General features: G+C 42.6%; 1 protein-coding gene across 4 annotated transcripts in view; it reads left to right on the plus strand.

Moving 5' to 3' along the window:
• Nucleotides 1-26,400, plus strand: part of SPATA13 (spermatogenesis associated 13) — a 341,308-nt gene that overhangs the window by 179,942 nt on the left and 134,966 nt on the right. Inside the window, exon 1 of one of the 4 annotated variants that reach the window (XM_059144761.1) lies at nucleotides 10,666-10,888. The exons of the other annotated variants lie outside the window; for them this stretch is intronic. The gene's annotated coding sequence lies outside the window, so the exon portion shown is untranslated. Of the gene's footprint in view, nucleotides 1-10,665; nucleotides 10,889-26,400 lie in introns of those variants that run through there. 4 annotated transcript variants of the gene reach the window in all.

The raw sequence follows: 26,400 nt of genomic DNA on the forward strand, positions 1-26,400 counted from the left end.
GTATGGCAGGAAAGTGAAGAAGTTGACAATTTAGGACTAAGTATAAACTAAGCTCTTTAGTTGAGGAAATCAGCAAAGGCAACGAAGGCCACTTTCAACAGAAGAGATTTGGTAGAGGGAATGCACTGTAGCAAATGGCAATAAAGAGTGTGAGAATTTGCTGTAAAAGAAATTGCTAATACCCTTACATTGTAGGGCTGCAAGTCTATTTACCTTTTATGTCATACAGAAAGAATACGTACTTCTGGGGACCTATGTAGGAGAATGCAGTCTAAAAAAAGAATTAATCTTGAAATATTTGTAAAGATTCATGCCCATTAAAGAACATCTGGGAAGTGACCTAATGGAATTATGGTAGAAAGAGGATGATGTTTGGAATTTTTCCCTTGGGGTTTGAATTCAAGCCCAGTGTCTTCCACCTGTGTGATCTGAAAAGCAAGATGGAAATAAATACCTACTATTTATCAAACAAGTTCTAGTTGTTTTTTTTTTTTTTAAGATTTTATTTGTTTATTTGACAGACAGAGATCACAGATAGGCAGAGAGGTAGGCAGAGAGAGAGGAAGGGAAGCAGGTTCCCTGCTTCGCAGGGAGCCTGATGTGGGGCTCTATCCCAGGACCCTGGGATCATGACCTGAGCTGAAGGCAGAGGCTTTAACCCACTAAGTCACCCAGGCGCCCCAAACAAGTTCTAGTTTTTGAGGACATTTGCACATATTCTTACCTGATGTTCACAGCAACTCTAGGTGGTATATACTGTTGTTATCCCTATCTTTTTTTTTAAGCCAAGACAATACCAAATGTTAATGAGGGTGGTGGAGCACCCGAAGTCTATTATATCACTTGTAGGAATGTAAAATGATACAACCATTTTGGAAAAAATATTTGGTGGTACCAAATAAAGGTGAACATGTGCAAACTCTATGACCCAGCAATACTGATCCTGGCTTTTTACCCCAAAAAGTATAATTTTTTTTATAGTACAAGCATGCTCAAGAATGTTCATAGAAGCATAATAACCAACAGGAGAACCAACTTAATTGTCCATCACCAGTAGAATGGGACATGGTAGATTGAAACAGTGGACCACTACCCAGCAATGGAAAAGAATGAACTACTGTTACACGGAACACGGACAAATCCCGCAGACACGATGTTAAGTAAAAGAAATCAGACACAAAGGACTGCCTACTGCATGATTCCATTTATATGAAGTGGATAATTTATGGTGATGGTGGTCAGAATAATCTGTATCCTTTGGATGTCGACATTGCTGACTGGAAGGGCACATGAGGTGCTGGAGATGTTCTATCTTTTGATCAGCCTTGCGGTTACGTTGATACTGCATTAGTTTTCTGTGACATGAAAACACATTACCACAAACGTAGTGGGGTTAAAGCAACACATGGATATTTTCTCTCAGTTTCCATAGATCAGAAGTATAGACCCAGTGAAGCATGGGTCTGAGTTGTGATCAAGATGTGGGCTCGGTGGTGCCTGCGTAGGTCAGTGGGTGAAGCCTCTGCCTTCGGCTCAGGTCATGATCTCAGGGTCCTGGGATCAAGTCCCACATCGGGTTCTCTGCTCGGCAGGGAGCCTGCTTCCTCCTCTCTCTCTCTCTGCCTGTCTCTTTGCGTAGTTGTAATCTCTGTCTGTCAAATAAATAAATAAAATATTTAAAAAAAAAAAAAAAGCATGTGGGCTCGGATGTGTTCTGATCTAGAAGCTCGAGCTCTCCCAAGCCCATTCAGGTTGCTGGCAGAACTTCCTTGCAGAAGTAAGGAAGCTTATGGTCAGATTTTTTATGGCTATTGGCTGAAGGGCAACGCCCCACCCCCACCCCGGACTGCCCAGGTCCTTGGGGCTGCTCATAGTTCCTTACCACATGGGCCTCTCCAACGGAGCCATTTACCACACCAGCAATGAGTATTTCCCTCTAGTCTACTAGGAGAGGGTCTTTATATAATATAACATCCTATCACTCTTGCCATTTTTCTATTGGTTGGGTGAAAATTGCAGATTCTATCTACAGTGGGTGAGTGGCTTACATAAAGACACAAACATCAAGAGAAAGGCATCATAAGAGTCATCTTAGGTTCTGTCCAACACACACACACACACACACACACACACACACACACACACACAACACTCATCCAACCACACATGAAAGATTTATGTACTGCATAGTATTTTATACCTCAATTTTTTAAATATCTGAGGCAAGAGAAATAAAGTAACTCGCTCTTTGTCACTTGGCTACTAAGTGGCAGGGGTGTGATTCAAATTCAGCTGTGTCTTATAGGAAACCCGTGCTCTCACTCTGCAGATTGAATGAAAAGATGTTGGGGCTGCCTCAGTTGGAAGACCATGTGGCCCTTGATCTTGGGGTTGTGAATTTGAGCTCCACATTGGGTGCAGAGATTACTAAAAATAAATAAATAAACTTAAAAAAAGATAGAAAAGATGTAATTAAGCCTCAAGTATGCTTTGGCTCAGAGAATGGTGGCTATCATAATGGTAGTGAGATATTTTAGTTTTATTACTTGTAAACATTACCAGTTTAATTCTGAAAAATGTTCAGGGGGCATTTTGTATGTCTCAAGCAAAGCAGTAAGTCCAAGAAGGTGCTAGAATGCTTGAGTCTAATTGACTTTGATCAGTATGTGGCTTTCCCACTGTTTTCTTAAACCTCTACAAATATGATTCTATTATAGCTCCTTTTCCTGGCACATCCATTTATTAAATTCCCTTGCTACCCAGGTCTAGAAATTTATTGTGAATATTCCTTAGTTAATATTCTGATCTGTGAAGGAACCCTCTGTTTTAAAATATACTCTAACTGCCTCCTTAACTTGTCCCTTATTATTTAAAGGCTACTTATAAGTGAACAGTGAATCATCTTGTTCTCTCCCATTTGCTCTCCTTTACTTTTGAAGTCAGTGGGGGAGGGGGGGGAGAATTAACTTGGGTTTTAAAATGGAAGAGTTTGGTCAGAGATGAAATTCAAAACTGGTCACATGATTCATCTCAAATTATAGTTGTGGGCTCTGGGGTTATTAGGAGTTTGCTTAGAATTTTGGAGTTGAAAAGAATTATTGTTTTAATAGGACTTATAAAAATGAGCCAAAAAGACCTGGCAGCCTGCCTAGACTGTCAGAACCTTGAATTTAGGAACTGTTTTTTTTTAAAAAAAATTTCATACTTCAAGTTTGTAATATACCTCAAGGGATATAATAACATCTAATACTGTATTATTATTATTATTTTATTGAAGACCTAGTACCTGCAATATACCTAGTGTCATGGGATATCCCAAAGTAAATAAAGTAAAAGAAAAAGTATTTCTGCCCTTAAGGAGGTTATGTCTTTGATCAGTGGTAAAAAAACATTTGTGTCTGAAGTCTTAGGGTGCTATGATAAAAGAAACAATTAGTGGCCCCTGTATGGCACAGTCGCTTAAATGTCTCTTGGTTATGGCTCAGGTGGTGATCTCATGGCCCTGACTGGGATCAAGTTCCTCTCTCAGTGCAGAGTCTGCTTGAGATTCTCCCTCTGCTCCTTCTGTCCCTTTCTCTTGTGCACTCACTCTCTCTCTCTCAAGTAAATAAATGTCTTTTTTTTTTTTTTTTTAAGTTTTAAAAATTTATTTGAGGGGAGGGACAGATTGTGAGTCTGCTGGGGGCAGAGGGCGAGGGAGAAGCGGACTCCCTGCTGAGCAGGGAGCCTGACTTGGGACTCGATCCCAGGACCCTGGTACCCTGACCTGAGTCAAAGTCAGACACGTAACTGAGTGAGCCCCCAGGCACCCCAATAAATCTTTTTTTTTTTTAAAGGAGTAATTATTGCCAGCTAAAGTTACATACTGTGTGATTCCAACTATATGACATTCTGGAAAAGGTGAAACTATGGGATGGTGGAGAGATCAGTGGTTGCCAGGGTTAGCTGGGAGGGAGGGAGGAGCAGGTGGAGCACAGGAGGTTTCTAGGACAGTGAAACTATCTGTGATACTGTGATGGTGGATTCGTGACATCCTGCCTTTGTCAAAACCCGTGCAACTGTATAATGGAAAAGTGAACCTTGCTGTAACCTATGGACCTGAGTTAATAGTAATGTATCAGTATGGGATCATCAATTTTAACAAATGTACCACACAGATGCCATATGTTAATAAGGAGGGAAACTGTTGAGGGTGACAATAAGAGTTATGTGGGGACTCTGAACTTCCTGACTAGTTCTTCTGTTAGCTAAAACCTGCTCTCAAAAAATAAAGTCTATTAATTAAAAAAAAAAAATAGGGTGCCTGGGTGGCTCAGTGGGTTAAGCATCTGCCTTAGGCTTGGGTCATGAATTCGGGGTCCTGGGATAGAGCCCCACATCGGGCTCTCTGCTCATCAGGGGGCCTGCTTCTCCCTCTCTCTCTGTCTGCCTCTCTGCCTACTTGTGATCTCTCTCTCTGTCCAAAAAAATTAATAAAGTTAAAAAAAATATATATATATATAAAATAGGGACTCCTGGGTGGCTCAGTTGAGTGTCTGCCTTCAGCTCAGGTCATGATCCCAGAGTCCTGGGATTAGAGTCCTACATCAAGATCTTTGCTCAGCAGGGAGCCTGTTTCTCCCTCTGCTGCATCCCTTGGTTGTGCTCTCTCTTTCTCTCTGACAGACAACTAAATCTTAAGAAAATATGTGAGTATATAAAATAAATATTTATTTATAAATATTTACATTTATAAATTTATATAAATATATTTATAAAATATAAAAATATATATATATTTAAAGATTTTATTTATTTATTTGACAGAGACACAGCAAGAGAGGGAACACAAGCAGGGGGAGTGTGAGAGGGAGAAGCAGGCTTCCTGCTGAGCAGGGAGCCGGATTCGGGGCTCGATCCCAGGGCCTTGAGATGATGACCTGAGCCAAAGGCAGACACTTAACGACTGCGCCACCCAGGCACCCCAAAAATATATTTTATACTATAAACACACACACACTATATTATATATGGTTTTTTTTTCTGCCTCAGGAGATTCATAATCTTCTTGGTTAGTCCTAAAATAAAAGTGTATCTGAGGTCTAGGTTGTCACAGAATACAAAGTAACAAACCTAGGGAAGTTAGGGAAGGCTTCAAAGACGTGAACTTGAGGTGAGCCTTGAGAAAGACTCTGGCGTTCACCAGGCAGATCTGGTTTGCCTGTGTGTGTGCTCTTAGCAGACATTCATATTACATATTCTATGTAGGTCTGGTGATTCTAAAGTCTTCACACAGATTATCTCGTTTAATTCCCCACTTCAGGGGCCCCTGGCTGGTTCAGTCAGTTAAGTGTATGCCTTCGGCTCAGGTCTGGATCCCAGGGTCATGGGATGGAGCCGGGTAAGGCTCCTTGCTCAGTGGGGAGTCTGCTTCTCCTTCTCCCTCTGCCTTTCTCTCTGTGTTTGCTCTCTCAATCTCTCTCTCAAAAAAAAAAATAAAAAAAAAAAAATTCCCCACCACAACAGGGTACATGTTGTTATTTCTATATTACAGTTGAAGAAACAAAGGTTCAAAGGAGCTTATCCAAGGCCACCCAGCTAGGGAGAGGTGAAAGGGGGACCTACGCCGCTCTGCCTGCTTCCGAAGCCAGTGCCTCATCACTAACAAAGAGATTACATCCTGTACAGGATTAAAGGCATGCTGTGACACGGTGAAGGGTAGAGAGATAAAGCAAAATTGATAGATGAAGGTATCATTCATGGCAATTTAATAAAGAAGACAGGATTTCAGGAGTTGCTTAGTTGAGGCAAAGAGAAAGACTATATTTGTGGAGAACTGGTCTCAAAAAGTCTCCTCTCCAGTCTAGCTAATGTACACCCTTGAAACCTAGAGTCACTGTTCAGAGCGGGTCAGAGTCCTTGCAGAGCTTTCAGAACCAGTTGGGAATTGGGCTCTGCAGGCAGCTACTTCCCCCACACTCGTGGCTTTGTGTAGATTCTGGTTGTCTGGTAAGAAAGCTGGGGACATGGTTTCACTGCTCATTCTTCTCTCTTCCTTATGGCTGCCTTGCCCATCTTATTCCTTCCAGAGCCATCAGATTCTCTCCAGCATCCTTTTGGCTGAGCCCACAGGGAAGGCACAGTAGAAGGTTACTGGAGCTGGCTTCTGGACAAAGAACAAGGAAAATGGGCACCTGGGTGGCTCTGTTGGTTAAGCATCTGTCTGCCTTCAGCTCAGGTCATGATCCCAGGGTTTAGGATTGAGGCCCGCATTGGGCTCCTTGCTCAGCAGGAAGCCCGTTTCTCCTTCTCCCATTCCCCCTGCTTCTATGTCCTCTCTCGCCATCCTCTCTCTGTCAAATAAATAAATAAAATAGAATCTTAAAAAAAAAAAGAACAGGGAAAACCCTTTTCTCTCTATGCCCAGATTAATTGGACACTACTTACCCTCCCTCCAATAGATATTTACGTGCCCAAATAATTTGACAAATACCAGACATTACTCTTCCATCCTAGGAAGCTTGGGTTTAGAGACATGTCTGCTCTGATAAACTGTGGAATAAAAGACTGCAAATCGTTCTTAACCATTCTGATCAATAATGATAGCTACCATTTATGGAGCATTTACCACGTGCCAGAGAGTGAGTTAGGATTTTACATACATTATCACAAATTCGCCACAGTATGTCACAGAGAAGGAGAGAAGTCGCAGAGGGGTTAAACAATTTTCCTGGAGCCACAAGGCTGGCTGATGCCTGTTAAGGTTTTACCTTCCCCTTCAGGGACAACTGTGGGCCAGCCAAGCTATCTTTTCTCCCCTTCCCACTTTCACAACCAATTAAGAAACAGGACACTGGAGACTGGCAGATGAAGATAAAAATGTCAGTGAGAATGTCCCTGAGATAAAGTCAATGAGAGATTGTGACTTTGGGTCTGTGTGACAAGTTCTGGTTAATATTCTCTGCATGGCCCTCCCGCTTCCCCAGCCAGGTATGGACCATCAGGTACCCCATCCAGGTGACAGTGGCTCTGAGGAAGAGACACTGGCCTCAGATTGCTTCCTGGAATAGTCTGGGTTGAGAAGTCGAAAAGAGTGAAAAGCTTTAATAAATTATTATTAGGTTAGGTGGAGCAATGGATTTCTCCCACCAGTCAGGTAACTTTTTAAGCAGAAGAGGGTGAGGCTCGAGGCCAGAAGGGTTCCATTTTGGAAGCTCCTCGAAGAAAAACAATCTAAAACAAGAAAAAAGGAGTTTGCTTTCTGTATTAGCGTAGCTGCCATGACAAAAGACCACCCTAGGTGGCTTGAACAACAGGAATTTATTTTTTACATTTTTGGAGGCTGGGAGGTCCAAGGTGTCTGTTGAGGACACACTTTCTGGCTTGCAGCTGGCCACGTTCTTGCCATGTCCTCCCAAGGGAGAGGAAGTGGGAGAGGGAGAGAACCGGAGTTTTCTTCTTATTAGGCCACTGATCCCATCATGGGTTCCCACCTTCATGACTTCCTCTAAACCTGCTTACCTTCCAAGGTCCTACCTCCTAAAACCATCTCATTGTGGGGTGGGACTTCAACATATGAGGCTGAGAGATGGGAGACAAGCGTTGCATCCAGAGCACTTTCTTCCCTTGTCCCTGCTCCTGAAAAACCCCTAAGGAGTGGGGACTTTCAGCAGAGGAACACCATCATGAGTCCTCAGGACACTGAGGGAAGTCCCAGTACAGTCTTCTTCATAGTGTTCAAAAGCAGGAGCATGGAATTAAATCCTTGACCCATTACTTACCAGCTGGGTAACCTTAGACAATTAATTCACCTTCTCTGATGCTTGTTTCCCCCATCTTTAAAACGGGAACATAATAGTACTTCGGGGGCTGCTTTGAGGCTTTAACGAAATAAGGAATGTCAATGACACAGCATATTACAGTGCTCAATAAATAGTAACAGAAACATTAAAATTTTGGAGACGTAATTATGAGAAAAAAGAAAAGTGCACCGCACACTTGGGTGAGAAATGGTAGCTTCTATCCCTGGACACTCTCTTGCAGAAAGCACCAGTGAGTGGTGTTACAATGAATCTTGGGGAAAAGCTGTAGGTTGGCTACTGTTAGAATTTCGGCTCCTAGTCAGTGTCTGGTAGTAGCAGATCATGGAGAGGAACAAAAAAGTTCAAAGAAGCCTTGGGAGGTTCTCTTTTGTAGGGAGGGTAGAAAGCAGATGTCAACTTTGTTTGCAGGGCAGTGACTGATGGCTGGTCCTGTGGGCAAAGAGAGAGGTCACTACAGGAGACTTAGGCCTTTTTACTCAGAAGCCACACTGAAATTCCCCTTGCAGTGATGGAAAGTGAAGGATACTTAGAGACCGCTGGTCCAGATCTCTCATTTAATTGATTAGAAAAATGAGATGGTGATTTATCCCCTTCATGCTTTGGCTAGTGATGGTGCTGAGTGTTAAGCATCCAATCCCTCCAGGTCATATCAGTGAGTTTTTTCTTGAACTATCCTGCCTTGTTCCAACAACTTAGTATCTTTTGTCTCAGGAGCTCAAGATTCTCCCTAAAACAATATATATATATATATATATATATATATATATTTAAAGGGCAAGAACTAGTAAGTATTAAGCCCCTATGTGGGCTAAGATGCTAGGATTCTTATATGGGGTCAAGTTTGGTATTTTCCGACCAATGCAGAGAGAGAGGGGGTTCCCTTTTCCCTAAGGACACTGAAACTCAGGCAAAAAGCCTTTGCTAGGGTCATAGGTGTCACGGAGGCAGATGCTTCTAACTCTACAGAGCTCCAAGTATTTGAGGGCCAGGACTCTTTAATTCTATCCCCCACCCCCGAACTTGGTTTTGAGTATAGTGTTTTTCTTCACTAGAAAAAGTGTTGCATGTAAATATTAATTATGATTTCCAAGAAGGCAGAAATAATCCTTTGAGACCCAGATTTTTTAAAAAGAAAAATCAAAATTTTCTCCCCAGATGGGTGCTAATTCTAGAGATCATTAAAAAATTCAGTGTAGCCCTTGAAATTTTTTTTAACAATAGTAGAATAGATATAATTTTTAACATTTATAAGAGCTTTAGACAGATGTTTTAAAAGTTATATAAAATAAAAATAAAATGGAATATTTGATATTAACCTCTCATGCTATGCCTCCAAAATTTTCCATAGTTTGCTTGCATAATATTTTTTCTGCTTTAAAAATATATATGCTCTTTGCCAAAAATGTGGGGGTTTCAATAAAAATTCACATAACAAAAAAAATTTGTTCAAATTTCCCCCACTCAGAGTTAATTACCATTAATATTTTGGTGTGTTTGCTTTAATTAATAGACTTTTTAAAGAGCAGTTTTAGGTTTACAGAAAAGTTTTTTTCTGTAAAGGAGAGCTCCCATATACTAACCCTCCCTCCCCCCAGTTTCTCCTATCATTGACATCTTAGGTAACTGTGGTACATTTGTTAGAACTGATGAGTCAATATTGATACATTATGATGAACAGGTTTACATTCCAGTTCACTCTTTCTGTGGATTTTGACAAATGCATAACCACTTGTAACCACCATTTGATTTTTTTTTTTTACTATTTTAAAAAAGTTTTTTCACTATTTAGAAGCTTTTTCACTGTTTAAAAAAGCATATATAAAGTTAATTTTTACTCCTCATTGGGTACTTTAATCGTTTTATGTTTTTTAGTTTAAAAAAAGTTGTTATGGTTCTTTGATTATAAAAATAATCCACGTTTAAAGTAGTGTTGGTGGATAATAACCGTTTAAATGAATCATCTAAAAACTGGCACTTATTAAAAGAATATGTTTACAAGTTTCATTAGTTGCATGTAAACAATCAACAGAGTGTTTGGGGTCCACATCCTCGCACAGAAGGGCTTGCTTCGCCTCTGTGGTTTTCATGTGAAATTACTGATTACCCTTTGGACCACAAGGAAAAGGTTATGGTAGTGCTTTGAGTGGCTTCACTAAACAGTACAATAAGACTTGCCCTAGTTCCTGGGGAGAAGGGTAGTTTTAAAAATCCGCACCCAGTGTTTCCTTTGCTCAGAAGTGAGCATAGCCTCTGCTCCTTCGCGTAAAGAGAACTTCAAACCGAGGCAGAAGTGGGGCAAGTGGACTGGGGTACCAGGGGTTGCTTGGGCTACTAGGTGGCTCCTCCCACCCTGGGCTTGTGAGGCTGGGGGTTGATGGCGTAGGGGAAGAGACTGGCTTAGGAGGACCCGGCTGGGGGTGGTGGTATGGGGTAGTCTCTGGGGGTGGTTGGAAGAGAGCCGGGCTCGGGGGGTAGCTGAGGGCAAGAGGAGTTGGGGGGGGAAGTGTAGCAGGGCCAGGGGCGTGGTTGGGGGATATCCTGATGGGAGATGAGGGATGCCTTGAGGGGCTGGGAAAGGCTGGGAAGATGGTGGGGGAAGCCGGGATGTTGGTAGGGACCGGCTTGGCCGGGTCTCCGGGCAGGGGGCGTGGCAAGGCCGGGGTGCAGAGGGTGAGTGTGGTCGGCAGCATGGCCTAAGTGGACAGAGAACCCGGCTGGAGGCGCGGCCGAAACGGGTCGGGGGCGTGGCCTGGAGAGGAAACGCGCTCGGGGCCAGGGGAGTAGAGGGAGAGCCGGGTTGGGGGCGTGGCTTGGGCGTAGCTCTAAAATGGGCTGGGGGTGTGGCCCGAGGCGGGGTGGGGGCGTGGCCTGGGAGTCCGGCTGCCGCGGCGCGGGCGGGATTCAGCGCCGCGCTTTCTCTGGCAGCCGCCCCGCCCGCCGCCAGCCCAGAAGCAGCGCACGGGAGCAGAGGCTTCTGCGAGAGCCCGGCGTGCTCCGAGCTCCGTGGGACCCGGACCGGCCCAGTGTCGCGGGGACGTCTTGGATCTTCTGGCTTTGGAGGCTCCGTCGAGTGGGAGCCGCACGAGGTGAGGCTGCACCCCGGCGTGCGTCTGTGCGAGGCGCGCGCGGGGCGTGGGGGCAGGCGTCTGGGGCTGTTAGCCGGGAGACCGCGGAGAGGAATCAGCCCCAGGCGACGGCTTTCAAAGCCCGAGGACGCCCTCCTTCGTCCTCCATCCTCCTGGCCGCTTCTCGGGGCAGCCCTAGCTGCCCACCTGTTGGTGCCCTGCAGTGGTTGCTCGGCGACCCCCCCAACCCCCAGGTTCGGCCAGCGGCGTTGACCCCGGGGAGCGCGTGCAGCCGGCGCTCCTGGAAGAGGTCGTCTCCGGCGCGACCCGTTCGGGGATTACCCTGAAACTTTACCCCAAGCTCCCGACTCGTTGGGCCTGGCCTTCGAGGTTGCGCGGGGAGGGCGGACAAAGGTTCGGGGAGCCTGGTGCGGCCGGTGTTCCCTTCACAGCTCCGCTCCCTCGGGTGGCGCCACCGGTGCCACCGGCACCGGCCCGGGTCTGCTGTAGCTGGTTGCCATGGAGCGGATGCGGTCCGAGAACTTAGTTTTGAAAGCAAGATTCTCCTCAGGTCCCAGCTGCGTCTCATTTCACGAGAAAGACCGCCGGGACTCGGTGTCTGTCGCCTCTGAATTGGAAGGTTTGCCGGAGTCGGCTTGGTTCCAGCTGTGGTTGACGTGGTGCGGGAATTTGCATACTAGCTCCAGGAAGGTAGACACCAGCAGTGCTGCTCACGTCAGGGGGAACTCAGGTGACCTGGGCTGGCTGGCGGGCCACCCATCTGACTGTGTAAAGTTACAGAGCCTCAACAAATTTCCCCTCCCTCCAAACGCGAAAAAACAAACCAAACCAAACCAACAAACAAAAAAACTCTGGCTAGTTGCTTCGCCTCACTGGATGATAGTGTTGGTAATAGAACAATAATTTGAATTTAGTGAACACTTATTATCGAGACTATCCAAAAATCAACACCCCCCAGGTTTTCTCTGCTCCTCATATCATTTTTTGTGTTGCCTGGTGTTTTCATTCCCACAACCTCCCTTCAGATCTCCCAGTTCTTTGCTTCCCTTTGCTAACAGGCACAGAAATCTCACTCCATTTTATTTTTGCACCATTCATAACAAATGCACCTTTTCTTCATGTCCCCCAACTTGCATACCTCCTCATTCCATTGTTCTCCTGGTGCCTGTTAATTATGCACTCCTCCCTGTGCTACCCTTGTTCTCTGCCCCCACATCCTTTATAGAGTTTTATGTGACTGGTTTTTATACGATATTGTAATTTTCAGTGACCTCCTTCGGCCCCCAAATTTGCCATCTTCCAACCAGGATGATTATCTGTTTTTTTATTTGTGCTGTGCACGTGCACATGTGTTGCTTCTCTCCCCAATTTCTCCCACATGGTGCTTTCTTGCCTTTTACCTACTTCTCCACAAATGCTTTCCCTGCTGCTGCCTTCACAGCACACCTTGTTTCAGTTCCTTTGGTTGTGAATTTTCTACGCCACCACCATTCCTAGGTTCCCTTTCCTCTTTTACAATCAGTCCTCCATTAGGTTGCAGACATCTTCATTTCAGACTGCCTGAAAAGGGTCCGAAGGTGGAGGGAGGGAGCCTCTGCCTTTCCCCAGGAGTACCCTGGATTTCAGGACCTTCCAGTCTGCTCCAGTATCATATACATAGTTACTGGATTATGTTAATATTGATATCAATATTGAATATACTTATCAAACAGTTAGTCTGGGCCGGGCTCTCTTCTGAGGGATTTACATGCTCTAATACCTCATTAATCCTCCTCACATCCCTGAAATGTAGATACTATTACTTTCCCCATTTTACAGATGAGACAAGAGAGGCCGAGAAGTAACAGGCCCAATTTCTCAAGGCTCTCTAGTGGCAGAGCCCTTCTTGCCAGGTGCTGAACTTCTATGCTATAGGAACTTCTGAACTCAGACATAGGTTGGGATTTGGTTTTGGGAATAAGGTCATGAATTGCACCTTTTATTTAGTCTGCAGTTTACAACAATTGAGGGCATATTATCTATACCTATAGAACAGTGCAGGGGGAAAATCCAATGCCTGATGTCCTTTGGAAAGATTGGGGACACTATCTGGGCTGACTGTCAATTCAGGCTTTCTTTCAGTTGGCTTCCTAAAGAGAATACATTGGTCCCCTTAGCTACAGGAAGGCTGGAAGAGAGATAATCGCCAGCAGTCTCCTGTGCATTGGGAATTTGAGATTCACTTTGACTAGTTGGTCAGACCTCTAGGGCCCCCCTGATAGCCCTGTGATTTTATGAGTCTCGTTTATTTCTATTTCATTATGTAATCTCAAAAGCTTGTTCAAATATTTCCTTGTTGGTCTTTACCATCCTGAAAGTTGGAGGCAAATATTTCCCCTTTTGCAGCTACTGAGGCAGAGTGTAGGTAAAGTTTTATACTTTGATAGCTTGAAGGGATCTTACGCTCCACAGATGAGGAAACTGACCCAGAGAAGTAAAATGACGTCTCCAAGGGAAAGCAGTAGTCTCCAAAGGCTGGGAGACCTGAGCTTAGATCCCCGATCTGTTGATCTTTGCTCCTCATGACTGGCGGTACAGCTTGGTGGGTTGATCTGTCTGCTTGCTGCTGAAAACAATGAGCCTTCTTTCCTCTTCCTATCCTGAGCTAAGAGGTTCTGGAAGGATTCATTTAAAATAGAAATTGTCAGGGTTTTCTGGGTTTGTTTTTTTTGGGTCTGAAAGCTAAACACTTAAAATGTTTGCTTTTGAAATATGTAATGGCATAAATGGGATCATAAAATCATGGAAGTATAAATTCAGAGGATTTAGAAAAGTAATTTTGTTATTTCCAAAACATCAGGAAGGAACACCAAGTGTACATTGCTTTCTAGAGGCAAATCATGTAATACGTGGGCGTTTGAAGATCAGTAACTGTAATGTTTAATTGTATTTTCCATTTGCAGACAAATGCATTAGGCACAAAGTGCTCATATGATTTCCTTCATCCTTGCATCTCACATGGAACAAGTGAAGGGGACAGAGCGTGTCAGGTTAGCTTTTCTTTCTGTGTTGGCTCTGCCATGCTCTCCCCCCTTTTCTTGGACTGGGCCTCCCACCTAAGCCCCCCTGATTCCCAGCTCCTACCTTTCTATTTAATTCCTTCCCTCCAGGAACCCTCCGGGAACCTAGAGGGTAGTATTTACCCATGCTGCTTAACTCCTTCTGTATCAGTCTTTCTTGACAGAATTAAACCCTAATGCCCTAAGGTACACGTCATATGTAATTAACTTCTCTGATGCTTCTGGAATGAGAAGGGCAGTTAAGGTTCCATCCTTGGGAGAATTGAGGGTACAGTAGTTATCTCAAGTATTTATCTGTGTTCTGTGGTTGAGATGAGGATCATTCTAACTAAAGAGCAAATTAGATTTCTCTGCTCCCCTTTAACAGCTGAGAAAATGGAGGTGAAGGACTTTTTCATGGCCAAAGCCTCATAGTAAGTGACAAGGATGAGACTGGAGCACTGGGCTGCCTGGCTCGGGAGATCTGAGTACATGCTTCCATGTGTCTGTCTCCTCTGTCCCTTGTAACTCCCTTTGGCTACACTCTTTTGCAGAGGCTTTTCCGAACTAGATGGTTCCTGTTTGGTGAACTGCAGATGTAACATCGCATCTGCAATTGGGGGGGAGGGGCAGGCTCATAAGAGTTTCAGGGCCCATCCCTGTCTGTCTCACTTGGGATGTACATGGCGCTTTGCCATTGCCTGAGAGGGCTCTGGGAGCTGCTGCCGTGCCACGAATGGAAAGAGGACCATACAGATCTCTGATACATGGCGCGGACTGTGCTCCGAAGGTCCACATCTGTGGATGCAGGTGATACCGCGTGCTTTTGCCCTAATGTTCAAATGTCCTGGAGACACAATTGTTACCCCATCTTCACCAGACCTTAAAGGACGAGATTTCTTGGTCAGATACAACCTCTGCCTGTTTCCCTGCAGTAGGACCACTCTGGATCATTGTGGAAGAAATGAGAACTCGACATTGTGATTTCAGGGACCGTGTGCCTGACTCATAATATCTTTGGGCGCTCTTGCCTGCCAGATCTGGACTGGAACCTTCCCCTGCCTCCCATCCTCACTCTCTGGAGTCAGCCAGGGTGGGGAGCTCTGAGAGGACTCTGCATGGCTAACTTGGAAGGAGAGGGCAACCCCCAGCCCCCACTGACACCATGACAGAGTTTTTCCCCTAAGACTGGCAAGCTGTCCTTGGAGAAAAATAGAACCCAGGTCTGAAATGACCAGACAGACTGGAAAGTGTTGTTGGTGGAGGGAGGCAGCCTGCCAGAAAGTGGGAAACTGCGATCTCATGGTCTAGGGCAGATGCAAGGGGAGGGTGAGTCCAGGATTTTATTGTCTTAAAACGGAGGGACAGGAGGCGGGGAATGAGATATGTTCCTGCTACTGGAACTTTGATCACAGTCTTTTGTAGAAATTGTCGTTCTATATAAACAGTGAGCAGTCTTGGACTTGAGTGTTAAAATTACAATTCAGTCACATTAAACACATTTCTGAGGTCAGGCCCTAGTATTTGACTACCGTGTGTGCTGAGAGATGGAGTCCTGAGTCCTGAAACAACTTACACATGTATGTTGAGACACATCCAGCTTATACACTGAAATCAGCTATAGCTCTGAGAAAACCAGCTCCTACTTGAGTCTTGCTTCTACTTGCTCCATTCCCACCCTTCCTGGTAGAATGGCGTGCTCACATGTGCATGCTTATAGTGTATCTTTTATGTGCCAGGCCTGTGCCAGATGGAGAAGATGGAAAGAGTCCTCAGAAACAGCTGTGGTCCTCAAGGAGCCTCACATTCCTGTCCAGTGGGGGAGGTAGATGTGTGAAAGGAAAGTCTTAAAATGTGTAGCAGATATAGTGATCAGTTTGTGAGGAGTGGATTTAGGGAGCCCATGAGAGATCTAGGATCCAGGAAGCCTTCCTGGAGGAGGAGTTAACTACAGCCTGGGCTGAATGGGATGAGCAGATTGGGGAAGGAGCTGACAGAGGGAGGCATAATGCAGGTGGATTCAGCCAGATTGAGTAAGCACAGGTGGGGAGACAGACTTTAGCTCCGGGACCCTAGGGACTCTGAACACTTCTGCATGGCATAGCTCCCAGCTTATCATTTATGACTGTTGTTTGTCTAGAGCAGTGGTTTGGCCTGAGTATCACTTGGGGATTTGTTGGAAGAGCAAATTCTAGGGCTTTCTCTCAGACCTATGGAGAGCTGCAGAGGTCCAGAGTTTGAGAAGCACTGTTCTAGTACATGTGCTTTCAGGAGGTCCTAAATAGTTATTCTTCATGGCTACACGATAAGGTTTTCAGAGAGTGAAAACTCTGTTCCTACCTGGTTGGATTGGGTAGGATTTTCCTCAAGTCCACAGCTGTCCACATGTCCTGCATCTCTTTGCCAAGTGTATGTACTTTCTCACAATTTCTCCCCGCCCCCCACTTCATTTCATTGCCCATTAGTGTTTTATATTATTTCTGTAACACCTCCATCTTTCCTGATTTTTAGTGTTGGCAGTAGTCAAACTGAGTTCCGATCCTAACTCTGCTATGTGACCTTGGGAAGGTATTAATTACCCTTTCTGTGCCTCAGTTGCCTTATCTGAAAAATGTAGGTGGGAACAATACCCAGCCTTTTGGTAGCATTTCAAACTTCACTGCACATTTGAATTAGCCCGTTTTTTTTTTTTGTTTTTTTTTTTTTTTTTTAAGTTGATTCCTACTCCTCCCCAAATACTATGATTGGTTTTGGGTGTGACCTAAGCATTGAAATTTTTAGCAGCTTCCCATGTGCAGGGAGGTTTGGGAATCACTGTGCTCAGCTGTTGGGAGGATGAAATGAGTCCATTCTTGCTTAGCAGAGTGCCTGGCGCAATAATTGCTTCGTATACATGTGCTGGAGGAGACTCTGATGGTTTTATGGCAACAAGAGGGGAAAGTGAGCCATTTCAGTTGTTTGATGAATACTTGTTAATTGTCAAATGCCTGTTGGTTTGGAAATCTCTGGTGGTCCCGTCTTTTATTCTGAGAGTTGAGAGGTGAAATAGCCCAGTGCCATGGATCTCCACATCTAATTCTCTAAGCCCTCTCTTTGCAAGGGTCATGCTGTAAACAGAGTGTGTCCTCCCCCACAGCCTTCTCAGCCCTGGGCACCATTTTCCCAATTCTCTATGGAAAAACTCCAATTTTTGGAATATAACCATTCTAAAATCATGAAGTAGCAATGCTTTACAACATGGGTGGGGAGTACTTAATATTTGGGGACCATTACTGTCTACGTTTTTCAGATAAGGCAATTGAAACACAGAGCGGTAAATGCCTTCCCAAGGTCACAGAGTTAGCAAGCAGCAGAGTTGGGATCTGAACCCAGTTTATTTTGTACCAGTTCTAATCTGTCATTTGTACCTAAATGCCAGTTTTCAAACCTGGAATAAATCTTTAGACTTCATCTCTTTGGCATGGTTCTATTTTCTGGGATCTAAATGTCACTATGTCCTAAATTATGTATTTCTAACCATTACTTGAAAAGATGTATAATCTTTTTGCATGCCCTGTCTTGTCACATACATTAAATCAACGTTTATTCATTGTTTTATTAATTTGACAACTATTGATAAGTACCTGCTTTGTACCAAAAGAGCCAAGCTAGCAAGTTTATTTCTTCCCTTCCTCCTTTGGAGGGACAAACATGTCTCTGTCTCTATCAGCATGTGTAAGTATTTCGGTTTTGATTTATAACTGCAGTCTTTTCTATACCTGTCTTTTTTGGTGACACAATTCTTCCACTTTTAATAATGGAACATCTGAAGGACATTTTTCCTGGTGACTTCATGGGCCTTCCTCGAAGCCTGCTGAGATTAATTAAGCCAAACCCCATGCAACAATTATTCTCATTTATCCTGGCAAGTTATTAAAATGTAGGTTGCCTGGGACCAGGAGGCTTGAGTAAGTGAGCAATAGTTAGTACCCTCAGAAGGAAATGGGTGATGCAGATTGAGTTCTGTGGGTTAGTCCTATCTTTCAGTCTACAACCAGTCCTCTTAGTGTGGCCAAACTAAACAAAGAAATGAGAAATAAGTGAATTCATATCTCAGGTTTCTGATTTGTGCTCTTTCTGTGAAAAAGAGTACATGTTTGGTTTTGTTTTCTGTGTCAGGCATGCAAGTAATTGGTGTTTACTGTGAGATTGGCCCTGGGACATTTAAGTGTGTGCTGCAAATGGAAATAATTGATTCACTATATTTGTTCTGCTGCCCGATTACTAAGTGAAAACCTACCACTGGGGAAACTTTCGTAGAGCCAGCACACAAGTGGCTCAGTATTATGGTAAAGACTAGCCTCCATTGTGTGGTCTTACCATTATCACTGCAGTTACTCTCGGACTGAATAGGCTTTAGAAATACAGGCCTTCAGAGGACTTGCCCTTGCTTAAATGTTCCATGGATCCTTCTGAAATAACATCCCCCAAGTCCTCATTGAAAACAGTAAAGAAGGCGAGGCTATATTAATATCTACAAGCTTTAGTTCTATTCGGAAGGATTATATATTCAAAATGAGAACAGTTCGAAGTACATTTAGGTTTTAAACATTTGAGGTTAACAATCTGAAATGCGCTAGGAAAAATAAGCAAAATATTCTCTAAAATGGTATGTTTTAAAATCTGCTAGACCTGTTTTCTCTGCCTTTGAGTTTTCTGAAACAAATCTAAACTTCCCCAGTGATTGCTTGGCTCGTCTTAACTGAGGAGCCTACTTGTTTTACCAAATCCGGTTTCAGATCTACCATTAAAGACCGCTCTCTGTGACCTTAGGCCACTTCTCCAAAACTATTGTGTCCTGTACTTCCTGGAAAAGGATTGCGTACTTTACGTGCCAGCTTCGGTTCCTGGCTATGATCTGTGGTGTGCTTGTGCACATGTACTTGTGTGTGTGTGTGTGAGTGTGTGTGTGTGTGTGTGTGTCTAGGGGAGGGTGTATATGCTGGAGCCAAAACCACATACTGTGTTCTGACAGTGTGACATAGAGTGAGCTCCTCATTACATAAAGTTCCCTTCTAAGTTGAGTCTTAGACTCCTGGCCTCACTAAGTAAATGAATGAATTCTGGATTGTGGAATTGTGAATAAGGAAAGTGGCAGCTTCTCTTGAACTCTTAGTTTTTTAATGGCAAGTCATGCAAAGGTGTGGGTAAGACAAGTGATTTGTAAATGTGCAGCTTGTGGAATCAGGCTTTCTGGGTCGTATTTGTATCTCCAAGTGCGGTCCTTACCACCCGGCGTTGGTATAAACAGCTCTTGCTCAGTGTTGAGTCGCCTGGAGGCAGGTGCTTGTCTCCAGGCTTAGACTTGGAAATGCCACACACACCTTGCTGAGCATCCTGTGCTTCTGCAAGTCGGGATGGCTTCTGGATAATGACAATGCTCTGCTCCTTGAGACGTAGGGACCATTCATTCATAAATGCAGACCCAGTTTGGGCCAGGGTGAGGCACTGTACTGAGGGCACATGGACAGGGTCAAGTCTAAGTTGTAACTCTGGCAGAGCTTAGCCCTCCTGCCCCCTGCGAGTCTCACCTTTTCTCATTAGATCTCACTCTTGGATGGGAGGAGAGTGATGAAGATTCACTTCCTCTCGGCTTTGCTCTCTGGGCTGGAATCCTCTTCGAGGGCAGTGACACTCAGAAGGGAGAGGGTAAGTATGCTTTCTTCTGCCTGTCAGCAGTGCTGCCGGAAGATCATCTGGTCTTCTCTTAACTCCAGTCAGAATTAGGAAAAATACCCTGGGCTCTGAGAATGGGGTCTGCTTTCCTTCTAACATAGAAGAAACATGGAGGAGGAAGCAAGAACTCTTTCTGCTTTTCCCTAATCTTTATTTCTAATCTGACCCCTCATACAAGGTGCTCACCCTGAAAGGGTACTGAGCCAGAAGCCTTCCTGGTACATAGAAGCGAGACTGATCGAGCATTACAAGGTCAGTGCTTACAGGTAGATAGGTCAGAGCACAGAAAATCGCCACCCCTGCCTAAATATGTCTTGATTTGGTAGCATAGTTAACTTACATTTTCATTCTAGCACAATTGAGGGAAGTTGATCGCATTGACTTCCTGGGGGCTATTTTCAAGCCTGCTGAGATTAATTAAATCAAACCCCATGTGACAATTATTCTAAAGCAAAGTGGTTTATTAAATTTTGGTGCATGCTGGACTACCGAATTGAAATTATTCAAGTAGATGATTACAGTTTTGTTGATTTTGTAGTATAGGAGTTGAATACCCTTTTTTCATTTTTATGGGCCGATACTGCCAGTCTCTTAGATTTCCTTTCCTGCTGGGATGAAGAATCTCTCAAGGAAGAAGGAAATGGCCTGTTGTCAGTAGGACAGTGTTGTTTTCTTGGCTTTCCTGGAAAGCCATCTCTGTAGAGGCCAGGTCTTCCTCCGTACACAATGGAGGTTGGGGATTTTTAAGAGCCCTTTGTGTCACTTGGAACACTTTTCTTCTGAGATGAAGATAGTGGGTATCTGTGCAGATCAGTCTGGGATAAAGAACATTGTGAAAGGAGACCTGGCTCAGCAGGAGGGTTCCCAGGCTCTCATCGTACTGAGCTGGGACAGCCACCTTCTCTGTGTATGTCCAGGTCACCTGGAAAGACCTGGGAAGCATCTTAGTCATTAGTGAGAGAAGATTTGAAAAAAACCCACAAAACTTTTGCAAGCATGTGTCTTTGTCACTGTCACAAAAGTACACCGGGGATGTACTTTTATGTGCTCCTTTAAAGAGTACTGGATCCCCCTGTGACCAGTTATGACTGGTCTTCTCTTTACAAATTCTTGCCTCTTTACAAATTCTTCCTCTGCCTTGTGTAAAGTCATCACTGCAGGAGTCAGAATGAGCTTAGAAAACACTTCTCATGGATTGTTAGTTGGAAAGAGATGTGCCCATAGGGAGAACCCTACAGCTCTCTCCTCAGAGTGCTGGCAGGACCCCCCACTCACTGACTGCTCACCCGGAGTTATGGTTGGTTTCAGATTCCCAAGGAAGTGACTGTTGTGTCACCTGAGGGCAAAGGGACTTGGGAAGCATTGCCCATTGGCTGCCTCATGTTTTCAGGGCCGCCATTTGGCAAGAGGGGAAGGAAGATAATGAAGTAGTGATCTTCATCTCGGAACCCACAGAGAAGATCTGATGGCATCTGCTGCTTTCATGTGGAAGATAAATAAGGAGAATTGGTGCTGGGACGGCTGTCTGTCACTGATGTGTCTGCTGGGTGGTGTTATGACTGCAATGCCGCTTGCTTCTCCCATAGTGTGATACAGATAACAGTGGAAGTGTTCCAAGGGTTAGGTGAATGGCTTCAAAGGAAGCAGTATAGAGAGGGCTGATAATTACCCACAGCCTAACAGGCAGGTGGCCACACCTTCTTGCTGGTGCCCGACTGGGTAACCTGTGCCAGAATTATACAGACTGCTGGTGTTGGTCCTAGGCTTTCCTGCTGACCTCATCTGCATCCATTGTGGGGATATTCAGCCAAATGCACACCCAGATTCCAATAATTGGCTGTGTGGAAGACGATGGTACATAGGTTGTTTTCATTAACTAGAGTAAGGTTGGTAAAAGTGGATATCTGACACAGAAGAGGCAGGAGTTTGCTGAAGAAGGGAGTGGGGATTTGAGAGTTAAGGCAATATATAATTGTATTTGTGGAGAGTTTTAAATTCTTGTTTATTAATTTTAATTGAACTTTTCATTTTGAAATAATTATAGATATACATGCATGATGTAGTACAGTGATATTTATATGATCGAGTACAACATCACAACTAGGATATTGACATTGATACAGTCAAGATACAGATATTTCCCATCACCACGAAGATCTCTCATGTTGTCCTTTTATGGCCATACCCACTTCCCTCCTGTCCGCACTCCTTCCTTTCCCTCTTTAGCAGCCACTAATTGTTCTCCATATAATTCTGTCATTTAAAAAATTTTATAAAATTGGAACATACTATGTTTAGGACTTCTTTTCTCAGCATAATTTTCTGAAGATCCTAGTTCTTCTTTAGACATGCGGTTTGCAAATCTGTGTTCTGATTAGTTTTCCCTTTTAGCTTGTAATCAGGTTCTCTGCAGAACAGAAGTTTTTAATTCTGATGAGGTCCAATTTATTGATTTGTTTTCCCTTTTATGGATCATATTTTTCATGTCAAGTCTAAGAAAAAGAATTATTCAAAGATTGTCTTCTTTTTTTTTAAATATATATATATATTTTAAGATTTTATTTATTTATTTGATAGACAGAGATCACAAGTGGGCAGAGAGGCAGGCAGAGATGGAGTAGGAAGCAGGGAGGGAGGGAGGGAGGGAGGGACCCTGGGATCATGACCTGAGCTGAAGGCAGAGGCTTTAACCCACTGAGCCACCCAGGCGCCCCATGTCTTCTATTTTTTTAAGTCTTATAGTTTTACATTTTAAACTTAAATTTGTGATCATTTCAGAATACCTGGGTAGCTCAGTCAGTTAAACCTCTGTCTTTGGCCAGCTGGGGTTATGATCCCTGAGTCCTGGGATCAAGTCCCATGTTGGGTTCCTCGCTCAGTGGGGAGCCTGCTTCTTCTTCTGCCTGCTGCTCCCCCTGCTTGTGTGTGCCCTCTCCCTCTCTCTGAGACAAATAAACAAATAAAATCTTTAAATTTATAAACCTTTTGAGTTTTTGTATAAGGTGCGAGATTTAGGTCATGATCTTGGTGGTTTTGTTTATTTATTTTGTTTTGTTTTGCCTGTGGATGTCGAGTTGCTCCAGCACTTTTTTGTTGAGAAGGCTATCCCTCTTCCATCAGTTGCTTTGTACCTTTATAAAAGGTAAGTGGGTATATTTATGTAGGTATTTCTCTGGGTTCTCTTTTCTGTCCAGTTGGACTGTGTTATACCTCAGCCATCATCACAGTCTTGATTCCTGTAGTTATGAGTCTTGAAGTTGGATGGACTGATTCCTCTCATTTTTTCAAAATTGTTTTAGCAATCCTAGCTCCTTTCCCTTTCCATATAAATTTTAGAATAATCTCTTATCTATAAAAAAATCTTGCTGGAATTTTGGGAGAATCAGCATCTTTAGTGTTGAGTCTTTCAATCAATAAACTCAGTGTATCTTTCCATTGATTTTATCATCATTGTGTAGTCTTCACCTGTAAATCCTGTTCATGATTTAGATTTATACCTAAGTATTTCATTTTTTGACTGTAAATAGTATTGTATTTTTTAATTAAGATACAATTAGTATATAATATTACCTAAGTTTCAAGTGTGCAACATTATAGTTTGACATCTGTATGCACTGTAAAGTGATCACTGCAAAAAGTCTAGCTACATCCATTACCATGCAATTGACCTCCTTCACCCATTTTTGCACCCCACTCACCTTCCATTCGGGTAGCCACCAATCTGTTCTCTATATCTGTGAACTTGTTTTTGTTTTGCTTACTTGCTTGCTTGTTTGTTCAGATTCACATATGAGTGAAATCTTGGTGTTTGTCTTTATATGTCTGACTTATTTTACATAGCCTAATATTTTCAAGGTCCATAATGGTTTGTATTTTTAATATTGATGGCCATGTGTTCATTGCTGTATATAGAAATACAGCAGGTTTTTTAGTATGTTTAGCTTATATCCTACAACCGAGAAGAACTCATTCATTAGCTCTAGGAATTTTTTGGTATATTCCTTGGGATTTTCTATGTAGACAGTCATGTCCTCTGTAGATAGAGATGGTTTAATTTCTGCCTTTCCCATCTATATGCCTTTTATTTCCTTTTCTTGCCTTATTGCACTGGCTAGAACTTCTAGCATTATGTTGTATAAGAGAGTGGTGAGAGCAAACATTCTTGTCTCTCGTTTCTGATCTTAGGAGAAAAGCACCCTGTCTTTCACAGGCTCTTGGTTGATGCAAGTTGAAAAAGCTCTCATGTATTCTGTTGTTGTTGCTGTTGTTTTTTAAATGGTGAATGGGTGAATGGGTGTTGAATTTTTTTTCCCAAGATTTTATTTATTTATTTGACAGAGAGAGAAAGAGAGAGTGAGAGAGAGGGAACACAAGCAGGGGGAACAGCAGAGAAGTATTTCCTACTCTTTAATTTCCTGGAAATTGGTAGAATTGGTGTTAATTCTTTTTTAAATATTTGGTAGACTACTTCAGTGAGATTCTCTGAGCCCTGGAGATTTCTCTTTTGGTAGTTTTGAAATTGCAAGTTCAAGTTTATTAATGGTTAAGGGCTGTTGAAGCTATCTATTTCATATTGTGTGAATTTTGGCAGTTTGTGTTTTTTTGAGCAAATGGCCTATTTTGTCTAAATTGTCAAATTTATGTATATAGAGTTCGTAATATTCCCTTATTGGCCTTTTTATATCGGGGAGGGGGTCTATAGTGATATCTTGTTTCATTACTGATATTGGTATATTGTGTCTTCTTCTTTTTTCTTTGTCAGTCTTGTTAGAAGTTTGTGAGCTTTATTAATCTAAAAAAACCAGCTCTTGGTTTAATTGATTTTCTCTATTTTTCTATTTTCAGTTTGTTTTTATCTGCTCTTACCTTTGTTATTTCCTTCTTTTTTCTTTCTTTGGATTTATTTTGCCCTTATTCTAGGTTCTTGAGGTGGGAGTTTACTGATTTGAGATGTTTCTTCTTTTTATATGTATTTATTTCATGCTATAAATTTCCCTCAGAGTACTGCTTTAGGTGTATCCTATAATGATGTATTTCATTTTCATCTGCATTGAGTTAAATGTGTTTTTTAAAACTTCTCTTTGTCTTCTGTTTTGACCTGTGGATTATTTACATGTGTCTTGTTTACTTTCCAAATATTTGGAGATTTTTCTGTTATCTTTCTCTTATTAATTTCTACTTTATTCAATTTTGGTAGGAGAATACATTCTATATGATTTTATTTCATTTTATAGATTTTTTATTTATTTGACAGACAGAAACCACAAGCAAGCAGAGAAGCAGACAGAGAGAAAGGAGGAAGCAGGCTCCTTGCTGAGCAGAGAGCTCAATGTGGGGCTTGATCCCAGGACCCTGGGATCATGACCCAAGCCAAAGGCAGAGGCTTTAACCCACTGAGCCACCCAGGCGCCCCATTCTATATGATTTTAGTTTTTAAAATGTTTTTGAGGATTGTTTTATAGCCCATGATATTGTCTGTCTTCATATATCTCTCATATACTCTTGAACAAGAATATATATTCTGCTGTTGTAGGATGGAGTGTGCTATAAATGTCTCATCCTTTTGTTTGATGTTGATACTCCTGTAATGGAGTGTTGTAGTGGTGTTGGTAGTAGCTGTTTTTTGTTTTCTTCTTCTTTTTTTCTGGTAATGGAGGGGGTGTTATAAGGATTAGATAGCAGAGAATTTGAAGTCATACTGTCCAGCAAAAATACGGAGACCGAGTCTATATTGCCAGTTTAAGGTAACTTTGACAACTATCCAAGGAGAGAGTAGTTTATATTCTGAAAATATAATTACTAGAGGGCCATTTCTTCAAACCATTGTTTTAGAATTAGAAAGTCTGAAGAAAACCAAGCTTAATCTGAAAATCAAAGGTCAGACAGCTAAAGTTGCCAACCAGGACAGGGAAAAAAGTGTGTGTTTTAAGTTTGTTTGGATTACTTCTTGTTGAATAGTATTTATGAGTTAACTAACTTATTGTGTACTAAGTGCTTACTTAATCATTACTTTAATTAGATCCAGAGCAGAGAAGTAGCTTATTAATATAAAAGCTAGACTAATTTATTCTAAAACATTTGTTGTGTAACTTCTCTATTCCTGACGTGGCACTAGTTCCTGAGGTTATAAAAATAAACTAGAGCAACACGGACTTAAGTATCCTTTATTCTCCCACAGAAGGAAAACCTAGAAATCCCAATGGCTTAAGACTGACATCTAGGAAACCTAAGAATAAATTCAGCCTTGAATATTATTATAGTTTCATAGCCTATACATTTAAATTTGAAAAATAATATTAAAAATGTTTTGTAAGAGAAGTATGTTTTATTACATGGTTACCTAGTGGCTTTCAATTAAAGCCTGGTATTTCTTGCATGTCTCCTGTGTGCCAGGCACTGAAATGGGTACAGAGGGTCTGGGTTCGTTCAGCCCCTTATCTTAAGCCTGATATAAAGATAGAGGCCAGATGTAAATTTCTTGAACTTGTATTCATCTTTGTGTTTTGTTTTTTAAGAAAAAGAAGCTTCCATGTATAATGGAAAATTTTTTCTTTACATCTTTTTTTAAGAACACAGTTTTATAAAGAATGTGTAAGTCATGTTGAACTTAAATGTAAACAGGTCTAGTAGCGGTATCAAATACTGAAATTATTCCACATTGTTTTGTAAACACATCTATTAGTTTAACCTGTTCAACCAGGTACAGTTACAGAAGGGCAATAAAGACCTTGGTCCATTACTTTTCACGTAACACCACAG

Source organism: Mustela lutreola, chromosome 13 (assembly GCF_030435805.1).
Source record: "Mustela lutreola isolate mMusLut2 chromosome 13, mMusLut2.pri, whole genome shotgun sequence".
Lineage (NCBI taxonomy): Eukaryota > Metazoa > Chordata > Mammalia > Carnivora > Mustelidae > Mustela > Mustela lutreola.